Source organism: Pararge aegeria, chromosome 18, assembly GCF_905163445.1.
Source record: "Pararge aegeria chromosome 18, ilParAegt1.1, whole genome shotgun sequence".
Taxonomy (NCBI): domain Eukaryota; kingdom Metazoa; phylum Arthropoda; class Insecta; order Lepidoptera; family Nymphalidae; genus Pararge; species Pararge aegeria.
The window spans coordinates 14,420,103-14,436,348 of NC_053197.1; the positions used below are offsets into that span (position 1 = coordinate 14,420,103).

General features: G+C 35.1%; 1 pseudogene; it reads right to left on the reverse strand.

Annotated features, from left to right (window-relative positions):
- Positions 1 to 4,242: 4,242 nt before the first annotated feature.
- On the reverse strand, positions 4,243 to 15,600 carry LOC120631586 (annotated as a pseudogene).
- Between the last annotated feature and the right edge of the window lie 646 nt (positions 15,601 to 16,246).

Below are 16,246 nucleotides of genomic sequence, written 5' to 3' on the forward strand. Positions count from 1 at the left end.
AGTTTTACCACTTGAATGCAGGTCCATGAGATCATCAAACTAACACTCGAATTGACCAAAAACGTGAACAGTACCCCAATATCTAACATTCAGCATTAATGGAAGGGTTAAATGTTAAACTAACCTTTCTTATTCATAGACAATCACTGAAGAATCCGCTAACTGAACAGTTTCATACATACAGATAATTCTCTAGGTATGTACGAGATACCTAAAGAATTATCTGTATGTAACAAACTGTCAGCAAACAAACAGTTAGAGGATTCTTCATATGTCACTTTAACCACTGTCAACGGACAAAGTAATTTTGAGAATATTGACTGGGAATTTTAAGGTAGGTCCTAGGTTGTCTCAATTTGGTAAGGCAGAGCATTCGTGTCTGGCAAATTTCAGGGGGTTCCTTTTTCTATTAAATGAATAAAAGTTGGTTTCACCTCATGCCAGCTGAATGTTCCCTAGACGAGCCCCTAACCTGATTATGAATTCCACTGTAAAATTATTAGTTGTGAAATTTTGTAACAAATTTTATATATTCTCTACATTTTATTCTGCGCTAGGTAATAACATCTACTACGTTAATTTTTTTGTACAGTTATGATTGTAACAAATTGTTCCTGGTCCCTTTTTGTAACACTGTTTTACGAAGCGTGGCACCTATATTGCGTTCATTGTCAATCTACATCAATATTCGCAGAGTAGGTATCGCTGTATTAATATCATATCGTCATTAACATCATAGGCATCAAATAACAGATTATTTCGAGTCAAATCCAAGTATAAAAATTTTATTTATTTACAATATCCTACTAATATTATAAATGTGACAGTGTGGATGTTTGTTACTCAATCACACAAAAACGGCTGAAATGATTTTTATGAGATTTGGCATGCCTGTAGCCTTCGACATGGAAAATAACAAAGGTTACCTTTTATCCCGATTCTTTTAGTAATTCCCGAGGAAAAATTTTTAAAATTATTTAAGAGCTAAGCTGCGGTCAGACAGCTTTGAAATTTAGTATACATGTCACCTATGTGAGAAAAGACTAAGACACCGGGAGGTATATTTTCATAGTTCGAGTCCATGTAGGACTGAGGTGCATCGATAATGCAGTCGTATTTATATCACAATACCCACCAACACAATGTCATGAACATTGGTTGCATAATCAAATATAATTTTAATTGCTTTTTGAAAACAATCTATTAACTATTTAATAAAATATCTGACAAACATGAATTAATAGTTATCAAACGTTAAATTATTTACCCACTTTATAAATTTACTGTAAAATATGCTATGGAGAAGGATATGTACTCTCTATACCGATCTCTGAAATAGTTCCCGTGGTAGGATTAAAAATTGTTAACGAACGAAGCTTTCTGAAGTCCACTCAGATGAAGTCGCGGGCAGAAGCTAGTAGTAAATAAAAAGTTACTTTGTAAAAACAAAGTAACTTTCCCGATTTCAAGATATGTGTATAAAAATACACATATCTTGAAATCGGGTGATCGCTCATATTGTTGTTTCCAGTGTGCTAAATCGTGAAAAAACACAATAAGTTGGTTTAAAATAACCATCTGAGAACCAATGGACGCCCTGCGATGCGGACATATGACATCAAACTAGGCGCAGAGAGCCGCTGGACCCAAGTGGCACAAGACCGTGATATTTGCAAATAAATAAAGAATAATAATAAATATACTACGACAATACACATATCGCCACCTAGCCCCAAAGTAAGCGTAGCTTGTGTTATGGGTACTAAGACGACTGATGAATATTTTTATGAATAATATACATAAATACTTTAGAATATATATATATAAACACCCAGACACTGAAAAACATTCATGCTCATCACACAAACATTATCCAGTTGTGGGAATCGAACCCACGGCCTTGGACTCAGAAAGCAGGGTCGCTGCAAACTGCGCCAATCGGCCGTCAATACCTACAAGACTCATGTCTATGTCCAGCTAGCAGACATGGATATGTGGACAGACCGTTGATGATGATGATAAACCGTAGGATCTCCTATTTTATAAATAATTAATCAAAATTATATTGGATAATTTTATTTTATATATTTATTTTAATACAGATTTTAAACATTTTCTACATCAAACATCTAATAGAGATAGATTTTGACTACAGAGGTGTATATATTTATGTAAATATACGTACAAATATTATTTTACCTACTCGTAATTCAAGACGTTAGAGAACAAGTACACACATGCTAAAGGATATAAACATTGTAAACAGACTACAAAACATGTTTTAGATAAATATATCTAATAGTTATTTATTAAATAGGTACACGCCTACATTTACCACAATAAAGTATGATTTAATATAAAAAAGTATATAAATGAATTTTAAATTTAGAATAAAATATAAAAATGTAATATAATAGTTTATCGAGTAAGAAAAAGAAGTAAAATTGATATTTGAACATCGGGAAAAGATAACAATTATTAAGATTTGTTACTTTATTTATTACATTCGCTGAGTACGTTACTATCGTGAAGTTTTTAAGAGAAATTAAGTGGTGCCGGGTCTCAGGTACACAAATGTCAAAACTTAATTGACAGATCTACTAGTACTATTGTGTTGTTTTCACAATGTCTCCCGCGCAAACGGGTAATCCCATTTTTACTTTTTTTTAATCTAAAAGTTGTTCTAGACTTTCACGTACAACAGCATCACGTCTTTTTATTTATTAAAACTTGAAACTTTTTAATGTAATAAATCAAATTAATTAACTACTGGAAAATAAACAAAAGTTAGATTCTTTCTTAAGTATTTAAATGTAAGTAGTACCATAAATAATCTTTATGCCTAACATTTATTAAAATACTAGAGTAACATTTATTATAATATATCTGAATATTTTTGTGACGTCAATAATATTTGTGCATTAAAATATCATAAAATATATTGTGCTAACATTCATATTCATTAAAAGACTACCAGTCATTAAATTATGTTGTTTTATTATAAAAGCTGTTCTCTAGAATATTCTGAGGTAAAATGAAAATTATAAATATAAATAAATACTTATAATATAAATATATAATAGTATAAATATATAATAAGTCGTAATATAAATAAATACTTATAATATAAATATATAAGTATTTATTTATATTACGACCAGCTAAAATAAATTATTTATAATATAAATAATTTACGTCAATATTTATTTAAGCCATAGGCAATTTTTAGCTTTTTTTTCAAACATTACTTAGCATGTGATGATTCTCACCAAGGTTAGTTTAATGGTTACAGTATTTTTCTGCAGGTTATTTAACAAAAAGATATAAAGTTTTTGTCTTTCACACCTCTAGCTTTTCGCAGTTATGTGCGTTTTTAATTTAAGCAATTAAACATCACTTGCTCTAACTGAAGGAAAACATCGTAAGGAAACCGGCCTAAGATTTCTCCATAATTCATCTCAAGAGCTTGTGAAGTCTATCAATGCTGCCTGCGTACACCCTTCTCATTCTGAGAGAAGCAGATGTTACTAAGTTCATAGGTTTTGAAGCATGAGTAAACGAAGATTTTCGTTGTTAATGTTAAAATATCGACAAATTTCAAAATATTACCGTGGCATTTTTAGTAAACTTTATACGATTCATTCATGTAGGTCACAGAAAACATATGTGTAGATATTGTTGGGTATTGTCAGCTTATACAGGGTTAAATAAAAAAAAAAAAAAGCTCTCGACCATACTATTTCTATCATTAAAACTAACAACTTTAGTTCTACAACTTTTCCAAATTCAGTATTTATTTATTTCATATAAAAATAAATAAATCATGTTCAAATATGAAACCTTTTCTCGGAACTATTTTCTCCTGTGTCTGTACAGACCAATTCGTGAGCACACTTGCTACAGCAAAAACTGAAGACCATTGATGCATTCGCCTCTTTGCTCTTCTTAATGCAAGAACATCAAACCACGCGGCTGGACTTGGAAATTTAATATATTTCGAGTTAAACAAAGAGTCGTAGAACATAAGCCGAGAGCTTTATGGTATTTTTTATTTAACCCTGTAGCGATAAGTTCTAAGTGTCCGTTCAGATGGACCGGTGCGGAGAGCGGAGCAAATTTTAATCGCATTTAAATAGAGTCTTAAGATATTTAAATAAGCTTTATTTTAACATTTTATCTCTTTTGTGATAAGAGAATGCTCGAGGATGTTCCCAATTCGCTCGGTGGGAAATATTACGTGCTCTTCCATGCTCGCGCAACCGACAGTCTCCGTTTATCTCTTTTCGTTCACACGGTCTAGCAGACTAGCAGAAAAAAATTGTACGGCCGGTCGGCTCCGAGCGTATGCAGCCGTACCCGTCTGGTGCGAGAAAAAAAAATTGCTCTTCGACCCTTCCGCGTCGGTTTATCTGAACGGAGCCTTAAGGTTTTGTGCGCCAAGTGCGACGTCTACGGTATCTCGAGCGCCATGACAGCGAGCGAGTCGTGTGGCGGCGGCACGTTGAAGACGGGCGTGCCGTCGGCGTCACGGTACTCCGAGTAGCGCACCGTCTGCAGCACGCGGAGACCCAGGCTACTGCAGATCCGCTGCGAGTACGCGCCCGTCGCGTCCACTTTGAACAGCTGGACACACAAACACATAAATATTCCCTGACCGATTTCGGCCACGATGGTACGGCCAGCATAGGTTAGAGACATTTTGCTCCCCGGGGAAAGGATACAATTTTATGTTCTCCCACAGCATTATGTGGAATCAATTCCAAATAATATACGTTAATAAGACAATACATACATACCATCTAGCCCAAAAGTAACAGTAGCTTCTGTTTTGGGTACTAGGATAACTGATATATATTATAGGTACACATAATAAATAATAATAAAAATAAAATAAAATAAAATCATTTTATTTCAAGTCGGGTACCCATATACAAAATTTAACACAAAATAAATGTAAAAGACAGATTTTAAAAATAAATAAATAAAGAATTTAAAAAAAACAGTAATTAATTAAAATCTATTATATAATTAATTAAAATCGAATTAAAAATTAGAATAAATTAAATTTCATATAAAAAATAAATTAAATTTCAATTAAAATTAAAATCCAACTAATTTATATTAAATAATGTACAGATAACACCCAGACACTGAAAAATATTCATATTCATAACACAAACATTTTCCAGTTATGGTAATCGAACCCGCGGCCTAGGACTCAGAAAGCAGGGTCACAGCCCAATCGGACGCTTATTCTACTACGAGTTAGCCCTTGACTGCAAACTCATTGCTGATAAGTGATGATGCAGTCTATGATGGTAACGTGCTAAAACTGTTAGGAGTAAAAAAGTTATATTAAATCCCTGAACGGTTGCGACATCTGTGCAGGAACGCTAAATCGCTTATTTGTCGGTAGGGTGTACAAGACCCACGAGACCAAACCAGAGTAAATTCAGAATTTATAAATAGCATGCATGCTGGAAACATTTTTCTCTCAGGAGAAAGGATACAATTTTGTCATCTTCCATAGCTCTATCAACTCTCCGAGCGTTGGGGGTAAACTTTTCCTATTCCCTGTTACCGTGTTGTGGCAGGTGGACACGTTAATTTTATCCATTGTCAGGGATTTTTCCAGCTATGTGAACACTCTTTATTCCTTCACTCTCACAGTTCGTTGGGATGGCAGCTCAGACACGACACGTGATTACTGCACGGTAGTTGTGAGGATGTGTCGCAGAAGTATAATGTGAACAAGACTGTGAAGCTCCTAAGTAACTTAGTTTATCATGAAAAGACAGATAAACTGCGCCGATGCTATAAACTGACTATGCATCGAGTCCAAAGCTTCAAACGGTTACTTGGCTGAGTAATCCCACAGGTGCTCTATGCTGGTTTTGGCCTAAATCTGCTGCTGTTCGAATGAGGATGACTCTGCTCTCAAACCCTCCCTCAGATTAGAGAAAAAGCCTGTGCCCAGCAGTGGGGCGTTAATAGACTGTTGTTGAACAAACCTTGAATCCCTTGTCCATAGCAGTTTCTATGCTCCTCTTCATCAGCTCCCGCGCCAGGCCCTGGCCGCGCGCCTGCTGCGATACGGATATGATGCGGCACTCAAGGATGCGGTCTACTTGGAACGTATGGAACAGGTCCAGGTCGCGGCTCACGGTGTAGAGAATAGTAAAGATCTGGAAGTTAATTTGGTAAAATTAGATCCCCACTAGGTGGATAGATGTCAAGAGAGTCGCAGGAAGTCACTAGAAATAAACGACATAATATAATTTTGTTACCTTATTAAATTTGGCGTAGGAGGAGTGCTGGATCTTATCAATAGATTGTTCGATGTCCCCGGGTCACAATATCCCATTCAGAGCAACTCCTACTACCTGAAAACATCAACACAATACCAATTATCAATTTTGGTCTCGTATTACAGATTAGTCAATCATTGCGAATTCGAATGTGTAATTTTGTCAAGAGTGACACTTTACAAATGTAGAACAAGGGTGCTGTTCGCCATGAACAGTCGCCACAGGGTGGCAAAGTTCAAATGTCAAAGCTCAAAAGTTTACAAGTTTACTTGGCATGACACTATATGCTACAAACGCAATCATAGCGCAATGGCCGTTAATTTTATAAAAAAATTACATACAAAATTTAAAAAAGTTATTTATAAAGCTAGCCTAGCTATTGTTGAGCAAAGAAGCAACCTGGTAAAAGGTATCTTCAGCTTTCAGATATTACTAGCCATACCGTGTCTTCGTCAAGAGCAGCAATGGACAGGCCATCTGCCATGGTAGCGACGCACAGACGCTCGAGAGCGGCGTGTGGCTGGCCTCTCTGGCAGAGCTGAACAGCTTTGTTGAGCGGCTCGTCCGCGAAGAAACTGTCACGCAGGTGGCGGAGCACCGCGTCGCTCATCTCTGGGGTTATCGTCGTGTAGTGCACCATGGCTGGAAAATTGTTCATAACCATAAGGTAGCTGCATCCGATTACTTATTTTGTTTTTGGCCACCTCCCTGGTGGGGTTCTACAAGTGGGAGGTTACAGTTTTATTTAATTTTTGAACAAAATTTTAGAGGTTTATTAATTTTGATGAAAGGCTTCAGCCGTGCCTATGCATAGAAAAAGATTAAGGTGGTCTATAACCTATTATCTCGGTACCATCTTAGACTGTTTCTTCACCAGGTAAGATTGTAGTCGCGGGCTAACTTATAGTCGCATCAAAAAAAGAAGTTGAGACAGCTAAATAATGTGTTGATTTGCTTGTTTCATTGTTGATTCACATCGACCTGGTGGTGCGGTGGATATTTTCTCAGATTATTTCGGGAAGACTTTCCAGATACCTGATGATTGAAAATGAGCAGATGGTATGTGAGGTTGCGATATCGCAAGAGAGTCGGGTGCAAACGGGTGTAGGTTAGTTATGACCGGTGTGGGCTGTCTTGAGAAAACCTTTGAGCAATAGATTAGAGAATCTGTCGCTCATCCTTACTCACCAAAGATAGGTTATTTTTGGTATTTTTGGTATTCTAACGGATTGACGACTCATTCCACAATATTATTAACCAATAATTTTTATTGAACCCCGAGTTCAACATCTTTTTTTTCTGCGAAAAGCTTTTACGTATTATGCCCGGAGACGGAGCAGACGGTTCACTATACAACCTTCGACCGGATATGTTGGAAACACTTACTGAGAATGGGCTTAACCTTGGGCAGAAGGTCCGTATAACTTTATTAACAGTACCTATTCTCCACTCCAAAATAAACCAAGAAACCTTGTCTTTACATGGCGATACCTACCTCAAATACCATAACCTCCATCGTCCTGCCTCAGGGAGTACCGCACGTTAAACCATCTGTCTCGGTTGATTTCATTTAGTTTAAACTAATGTCAAAATTACCCGCTGGCATGGAAAGCTCCAGCAACGTTGATTGCTAAGTTACTGCATTTTTCCATTATTTACAATTCAATTTCCACCAACGAGACTTCACTCGATAACAATCTCGTAAAAGGGTCTAGTGAAATAAAGTAGGATAAGCTGAGATGTCTTTGAGAACTTTGTATTATCGTAAGTGGTGGAAATCATGTATATATTTGTGAACTTTGTGATCTTTGTTTGTTTATATTGTAATGTGTTTCTTGGTCCGCAATAAAGAATACCTACGTAGTAACTATCTTTCTTTTTTTAATTAAACCTTGACTATAAATGACACAAAAAGCTGAGCTGTTGTACGCCATTGGTTACCTGGAAGACATAGCTACGTAGCAATAAGGCTGTAGCCATAAATAATAATACTTAGTGTAACATTTTGATTTAGATAAAACTTGCCGTTTTCACATGTTATTTGGATGCATAGTTTAAGGTAATGTAGGATTAAATCAGTTTGTACTATAGCGCGGTTTGCACTAGGCGTCACTGAAGTCGAGTGGTAAGTTTACGTCTATGAGTACCTTCTCGGTTCCTAAACCATAATTTTATAAGTATTAATTTAATTGTGTTAGAAGTTACGAACCTTGGTTGAGACGGGGTGATACCACGGGGAACAGCTTATCATCCATAAAATAAATGTCGGTAATATCTTACCTCATTTTTTTAATCCTTAAGGTTAAAAGAGGCCGTCTCCGCAGAACAATAAAAATGAAAAGATAAATTTCTTTGGGCGCGAGGAATTTCAATTTAGAAAGACATTATGGAGGAAGCTCGGCTAGGACGGGGGAGGGGGGTTTAATAAAGCGCCGTATGATGGGTCAAGGTCTATCGAACTGGGCCGGGCGACTATTGGGTCCTGTGTATAGAAATATTGGAACGAGGATTTATTGATGGAGCCTGTCCAATAAAAATTGTTACTGGAAATAGCTTAGTTATAAATTGCTCTGAATTGGATAACAGTTCATTTGTTTGCTAAGTAGCTGAATAAAATAATGTAAGAAACGTGATTTGTAATAAAAATAATAGTTGCCGATAGTGATATACACGTTACGTTACACTACCGAGCAGAGACGTACAAAAAAATCTTGCGTCTACGGTTCGGCTTTTCGTAAAGAAGTAGGTAATATTTAAAACTAAACGATATTCACTTAGCAATTAATATAACCTAACTTATATATGATTCTTGCCACAAGGTGTGGTATTTCATGTTTGTAATGTTTGTATTATTATAGTGTTCATTTTTCGTATGGATTTAAGATTATTAAAAAAAGGGAATTTATATTTCTTTATCAATCAAGTGTCAGTTTACGAGTTCGTCGTAACTTTAAATGGCGCCTAACGTCGTTAGTCATAATTAAGAGTTGGTGAAATGTTTTTAGTGATTGCGGGCATTATTATAGGTATTTTATACTTAATGAATGTGTCCATAATCTCATATTCTTAGTTGGTTCACTAATCTTAGATTTTGAAAAACGTATCATCTCTTTAATGAAACTTTTCAATAAACTAGCATGTGTAGGTACTATAACATAATAAGTAATAACATGAAGTCGAACGTTGAAAGCTTCCATTATACCCAGCCTAACTCACTTGCCCCGCCCGTTTGCGATGAAGTTTCTCACTTAATAAAGGCTTTGCTTCTACTATCTAGTTAGTTCATTTTATAACAAGCATTCTTGCATCACTTTAATCGGAGCTCTAATATTGTAATTATGATAGTGTGTTTTTTTGACTTCCATCACGCCCTAGGTCATTAACCCATGGCTTTGATTTTTGGCATAGAGTTGTTTGAAAGGACGTAGAGTAACACGGTACACGTTTGGTCCTGGAAAAACATCAATATCTTAAGTGTTTACAGAATATTCGTTTTAACATCGAATATCGTACTTGCTTTACATACTAACAAAGCAACCTAATGACTTATTCACCGCAGGGCGCATCTAGTAAGATTTTAATGCGGAAGTGTGTTTGTTTCCTTGTCCTTCCTTCACGCCTCAACTAAAAAAACACTGAATTAAGAACATATAGAATTACCATTCCGCCATTATTGTATTATTATTTGTATTGTACTGTATTAAGTATTGAGGAGAAATAAGTATGACGCTACGGTACTTCCCCGGTCGAACTTTCAAATAGCTCTATTATTACTAAAAAAAACAAATACTAACTACAGCGTAGTATTAAGTATTGAGAAGAAATAAGTGCAGAGCTCGTCCGGGGAAGTACTATCGAGTATCGACTTCCCCGGACGAGCTCTGTCACAAATAGCTCTACTAATTAAAACAATAATACTATATGTGTAGTTAGTCAGATAGAATGTGGGTAGTTGTACATAAAATAGCGGTAGCGTTACAAAGGTCGTTAGACGTCGCCATAATTAATGACTTTCAGCTACGGATGGTTTACTTCAGCCTACTGGGTGACAATGTGAACGTTAAACGTGCCAGAAATGGAGACGGCACTAAGATTTATATCTTATATATATAAAAGAAAGTTGTGTTAGTTACACCATTAATAACTCAAGAACGGCTGGACCAATTTTTATGACATTTGATTTTTGGATTCCTTTTAGACCGGAATAGGATAATAAGTATTAAAATATAAAATTCATAAAAAAAAATGATCCGCGGTACGAAGTTTGCCGGGACAGCTAGTTAATATTTTATTTTATTTATTTGGTACAAAACAATCAAGTTACATCAATTCAAGATTAAGTGGATAAGAAAACTATACTTCTTTTAATCCATACTGCGCAGTTACAAAGTAATGTCGGCAGTTCATTATTGTTGTATATGACAAAAAACTGACATACTTTAGGAACATAGCGTCAGCGCCTATAAATGCGTATTGGTTGCTTCGGTATCGAAATAACGTTGTTAATGTAATTTGCGTAAGATAGTTTATCCGGGGCTGGAGAGAGACCTATATCCTGATTCTAAAAAATATAGATATAGAACGATTTTTGGTGTAATACAACACTTCAATGGCTGAACGGAATTAATTACATTTTGTATCTTGTCTTGGAATCATATTAAATATATAATACGATTCCTATTTTTTACCTTTTGTTTTACGTAGGTACACTTGAAGGAAATATCGAGGGCGTTACTTTTTTAAGCGTTGTAGAGCTGGTGACTAAGCTAATGTTTTCATAAGTATGCTTCCTTAATTTTAATGCAAATAATTTATATTATTTCAGCTTTCAGCTAGTAAGTACTTATTAGTCTTCGTAGCTCCGTGTGGAGGGAGTCGGGAGGCTGTAGGGCTGCGAGAGCCCGAGGGACGCAAAGGAATGGCGGCCATTAGTAAGAATGTTTTTGACTAGTTGAAACTAAATACAGTCAGCAACAAGTACCTAGATATTTTTTTATTCAACTATTACTTAGCCCTTGATTGCAATCTCACATGGTTGCAAGTGACACAGTCTGAGATGGTAGCAGAGTATAACTCTAAATCATTGCACGTTTTTGTCAGAAGCGTGGTAAGTAGCCAGACCGGACAAGAAAAAAAAGTAAAATGTTGGTGCAAATACGGAACATACGTGGCGGCTGTATGGTCACTGTTGTTCATTGGACAAATAAAATGTAGTGGTGGGTCAAACGTCACTTTTAATAACTTTAGGTTCAGTCGAGCCGTTTCATCTGAGCGTTATATAGGTTCTTATAAATTCGTACGTTTACCAAGCCGAGTGAACATACGAACAGTCACGATCAGGCAAATTCCGTAACGTGAGACAGGACAAAGATAAAATATAAAAAGACGGAGCAAAGGGAGGGTTTAATGTACAAAGTTTACACAATTTTTGAAATAGTTCAGCACACAGTTTAATTTTTTCTTTGTTGAAATGCACTTTGTAAGTCGATCAGAGCTTTACCACTTCTAAATTAAGGAACATAAAGGTTCAAAACAGAAACAGTACAATATGTTATAGTGTACTATGTTGGTTATTACATACATATCTAGTCGGGATATCATAAAACACGAGTGCGTTAATTAAAGTAAATAACACGCGTTTTAAAAACTTCAGATTTTATGAGCCTCTAAGCGAGAAATAAAATCCACGTTACGTGCAAATGCGAATAAAATAGTAATTGTAGTTAAGCTAAATAATATTTTAGACCTTCTTAAGTAAATACTCTCATTGAAATAAAGGTAAAAAAAATATTATTATCAATCAAATATTATCAAATACAATTATAGAACAAAATCAAGTCCCGAAGACTTGATTTAGTTCTATAATTGTATTTGATAGATTGAGTCAACAAATGGCGTTCTACAAGTATTTGCCATTCGTGGCAACCACTAAACAAGTATGCAAATAATTACCTATTTTATGGAACATGAATTTATAAATTCGTCTTATTTTAAAATAATATTCTTTATTGAACATAAACACTCAACTTATAGGGTATTCAACATTTCTTGTCTCAAAGGTACAATATTGATTTTTTATAATGAAAATATAGTTATTGATGTTTAAACACAACCGATAATGTGGAAACTTCATTAGTTTATGTGTAAAAAAAATTCGGCATTACTCTTGTGTACTACTACACTGTTTGTTTCCCTTGAAAAACTCGTAAATAAATGTTGGATAGAAGCAGGCGTTACCTTGCGGAACTCCATGATATATTATGAAAATTAAGCTTAATTTTCATAACTCCGCGAAAAGCAGAAGAATCTGTATGGTGAAAATTATAATTAGTTCAATCATTATACTCCAAACCAAACATAACTTCAGCAATGTACCCTCTAATTTTTATAATAAATAAATTAACTAGCTAGCTTTTGTTAATAGAGTCTACCTACCAAACAGCACAGCAAAACAAGCACACAGCTACACAAAAATACACACACGTTCAAAAACACACACTCGAATACACCCATAAACACACACCCATACATACTCACTCAGTTCCCGATCCGTATGCAAAGGTTTTGGCACATTACATTGCTGCATTGTTATTGGACTACAAGAAAGGCCTGGACTGCAGTGTCATCAGGTCGGACTAAGCAGGGATTGGGCCAACCTGTTAGGGGTACGGAAGTTATATCAAACCGATTCCTCTAATTGACTTCTACGTGGCACTGCACTGTACCGAAACGCTAAATGGAACTTATATAATATGATAAAGAAAATGCATCACAATGTGGTAGAGTCACAATCAGTGGCGGTACTATCATAGAAGCCCAAAAGCCGGGCTTGCGTTACATTGAATAGATGTGTTCAAATATTAATTGGTGAATAAAAGGTAAACTATTTAAAATTAAAAAAAAAAACGGTCTTTCGTTAGATGTATTTTTTTTAATTTTGGCAAACAGCGCATAGAAACTTCTTAATCCAACCGATTATAAATCGAAATTTCAAATCATAATTCGCGTGTTGACCTTTATCGTAGTGTTTTTGAAAGATAAGTTGATATTGTTTGTCATTTAGCACAAAAAGGAAGGTAACTTTTAAAGGTCATGACGAGTCAAATCAGTCCTTTAGTTAACTGGGCTTGCTCAAATTCAAGACCTAGGAACGCCACTAGTCACAATATACAGAAAAGCAACCGTAAAGCAACTTTATATAAATTAATTTGTATTTTTATTTGTATTTGATGCCGACTGTACTAACTGCAATAAAACATAGAAGAGAAAAGCAGGGATAAAATATGGCAAGCGGTCATAGTTCAGATGCACGAGCCTTATGAGTCGAATTTCGTTCGTGCTTGATTGTTATTATTTCAGTAAAAAGAATTTCATAGTGGGTAAAGCTATCTATACACCATTGTGTAATACTTGCGGTGGCGTATAAATTTTCACAATAAGATATAATAATCATAGAGATTATTTTACCATTTAACCATTAATCGGTTTCTTACTCGTATATACTCATCTAAGCACACTGGCTCGAATACTCAATCACGCACACATGAACACCAACACATAACTCACAAGTCACACTCACTCACTCTAACAGTTCCCAATCAATCTGTGACGTCACCTATTAACCCAAATCAGATGGAGGTGGATAATCAATCCATCAAGGGTATATATTATAAAAAAAAATTATATTCAAAAATATAAACAGGTTTATCATGAGATTTTATGTTTATAAATTAAATTAAAAATTAGAAAACCCGGTGATTCCGTATTCCGTTCCTCTCGCGACAGGCTTGCGACAGGCGTAAATCTTGCAATCACTGCTGTCAAACGTCGCTTTTGTTTATTTATTGTATGGGAAAGTGACAGCAGTGATTGTAAGATACGTAATCACCCTGCCGTATTGAGAAAGTTGGGAAAAAATATATAATCCGCCATTTTGTAGCGACGGCCATCTTGGACCGATTTTCATCAAAAATAGCTAAGAACACTCCCTCCCTCTTAAACAAAAAAACATATAACACCACGTCGTTATGCGTTGGGGTTTACAATTGGGGGTATCCATAATGTATTTCCTAAAAAATATTCTAGTTTTACTTGCGCGGTATTACGCGAGTAAAGTGACGAATTATGAACTTTATTTCGAACAGCTTTTTACTAAATGCATATTTAAATATATCTGCTAGAATCTGCTTTCCGAACCGGTGATAGAGTCACTACAAACAGACATAAATTATAGAGTAGGCTTACTTGAAATAAATTAATTTTGAATTTGAATTATCATAATGATAAATGTTTTATTTGTGAATAAAAGTATGACTAGAAATTTTACCGCCAGATCCCGCAATGTGTGTTTTACGAGCATAAATGATACACGTAACAAAAAACTACATCCTTAATTTTGTTTGTCAGTTCTGTTTGGTTAATTTCGGCCAGTATCACTCTTGGACCGCGCCGATAAAACAAATTAATAGATAACAAACGATACGACGCGGTGGGGCGGAGTAAGATTTTTTATTATTTCTTCAATATTATTTCTAATTTGGCAACGATTCATCACGGGAATTAAAATCTATATGCTATCTACCTACCTACCTTTCAAGATTTTAATTTCATAGGATCATAGGATATCACTTCATCGGTTTTAATAAATAAGTCATTCGGCTAGTGAATTTTACTACGAAAATACGCTTTGAAAGTCTTTGAAATCTCTCGATCTTAGAAACCTCCAAAGGAACGAGAGACTATTGACTTTTTTATTCGATCTAAGTTTCAACTTAGTACCTCAAGTCTTTGAGGGATAGCTAGTGACAGACAACAGAGAGATCCTTAAAGAGTTCCCTATTTTAAAGACCCTAAAAAGCAATAAATATTTTATAATAGGTTTCTGTTGACTCCTTCTAAAACTTAATCCTTTTCCATCATTATTTTGATACTATAAACGCGAAAGGTTTGTTAACCGATAACCGTAAATCCACGCGAACGATTTGCGAACATAATAATGTATAAGCTATACTTAAGCATCAATAAATTGAAATCCAATCACCATATTGAACCAATCGTTCAAACGGATAAAAATCTCCGGACCGTAAAACATATATCAAGGGCAGATAAAACAACAATAAAAATATACATCACATGAAATGAAATACGCGTTTTTCACCGAAAATTTCCACGAAAATACATGTTATATTGAATAAAATTTATTTTATGTTGTATATTAATGGGTATTTGTGGATAATTTTAATGGGTAAAAGTGATTATTGTGTCTAGAAATGCTCACCTCGTGCGGCGTCGTCGACAGATCCCTGCGCACTGAGAACACTTCGCTGTAGTGATAACAGGCACGCCCGCCTAGCTCCCGACCGCCCGCCCAGGGCTCAAAGATTATCGGTGCAGAGCTAGCACGTTATCAATGCATAGACGAAAAATAATAAATCAATAAATTATGCGATTTATTATTGGGTTTTCCACAATTAATAGTAGATTTGTAAACTAGAAAACTTTTTTGAAAACACCCCAATCTCACATGGTGTATTGTGAGAATTGGGTGTGTTCCTGAGTTGAACATATTTTTTTTTTATATCGATCGTGAGGAAAAAGAATGAGATGAAAAGGCAATAAAAAATATTTCGAATGTTTCTGGAGAATATTTTACTTTTTTTTCATTTGCTGATTTTCAATTTGTCCCCTTCGGGACAAGCAAAAAATATTGACCATACAGCCTATTCAGTCGTAATTTTTTTTTTTTTAATTCATTTAAGCTAAAAAGCTCACGTTTGTAGCTTTTGTCCTTTAAATTAAAAACAACAATTAAAAATAAAATAGTATAAGTAGGAGACTTCTCTTTTTAAATATTTTACCACCCGCGGTAAAGTAATGAGGTCTTTTTCACCTTTAGTTTAAATAAAGAACGCCAATTTTCCGAACATGAGATTTGAAAA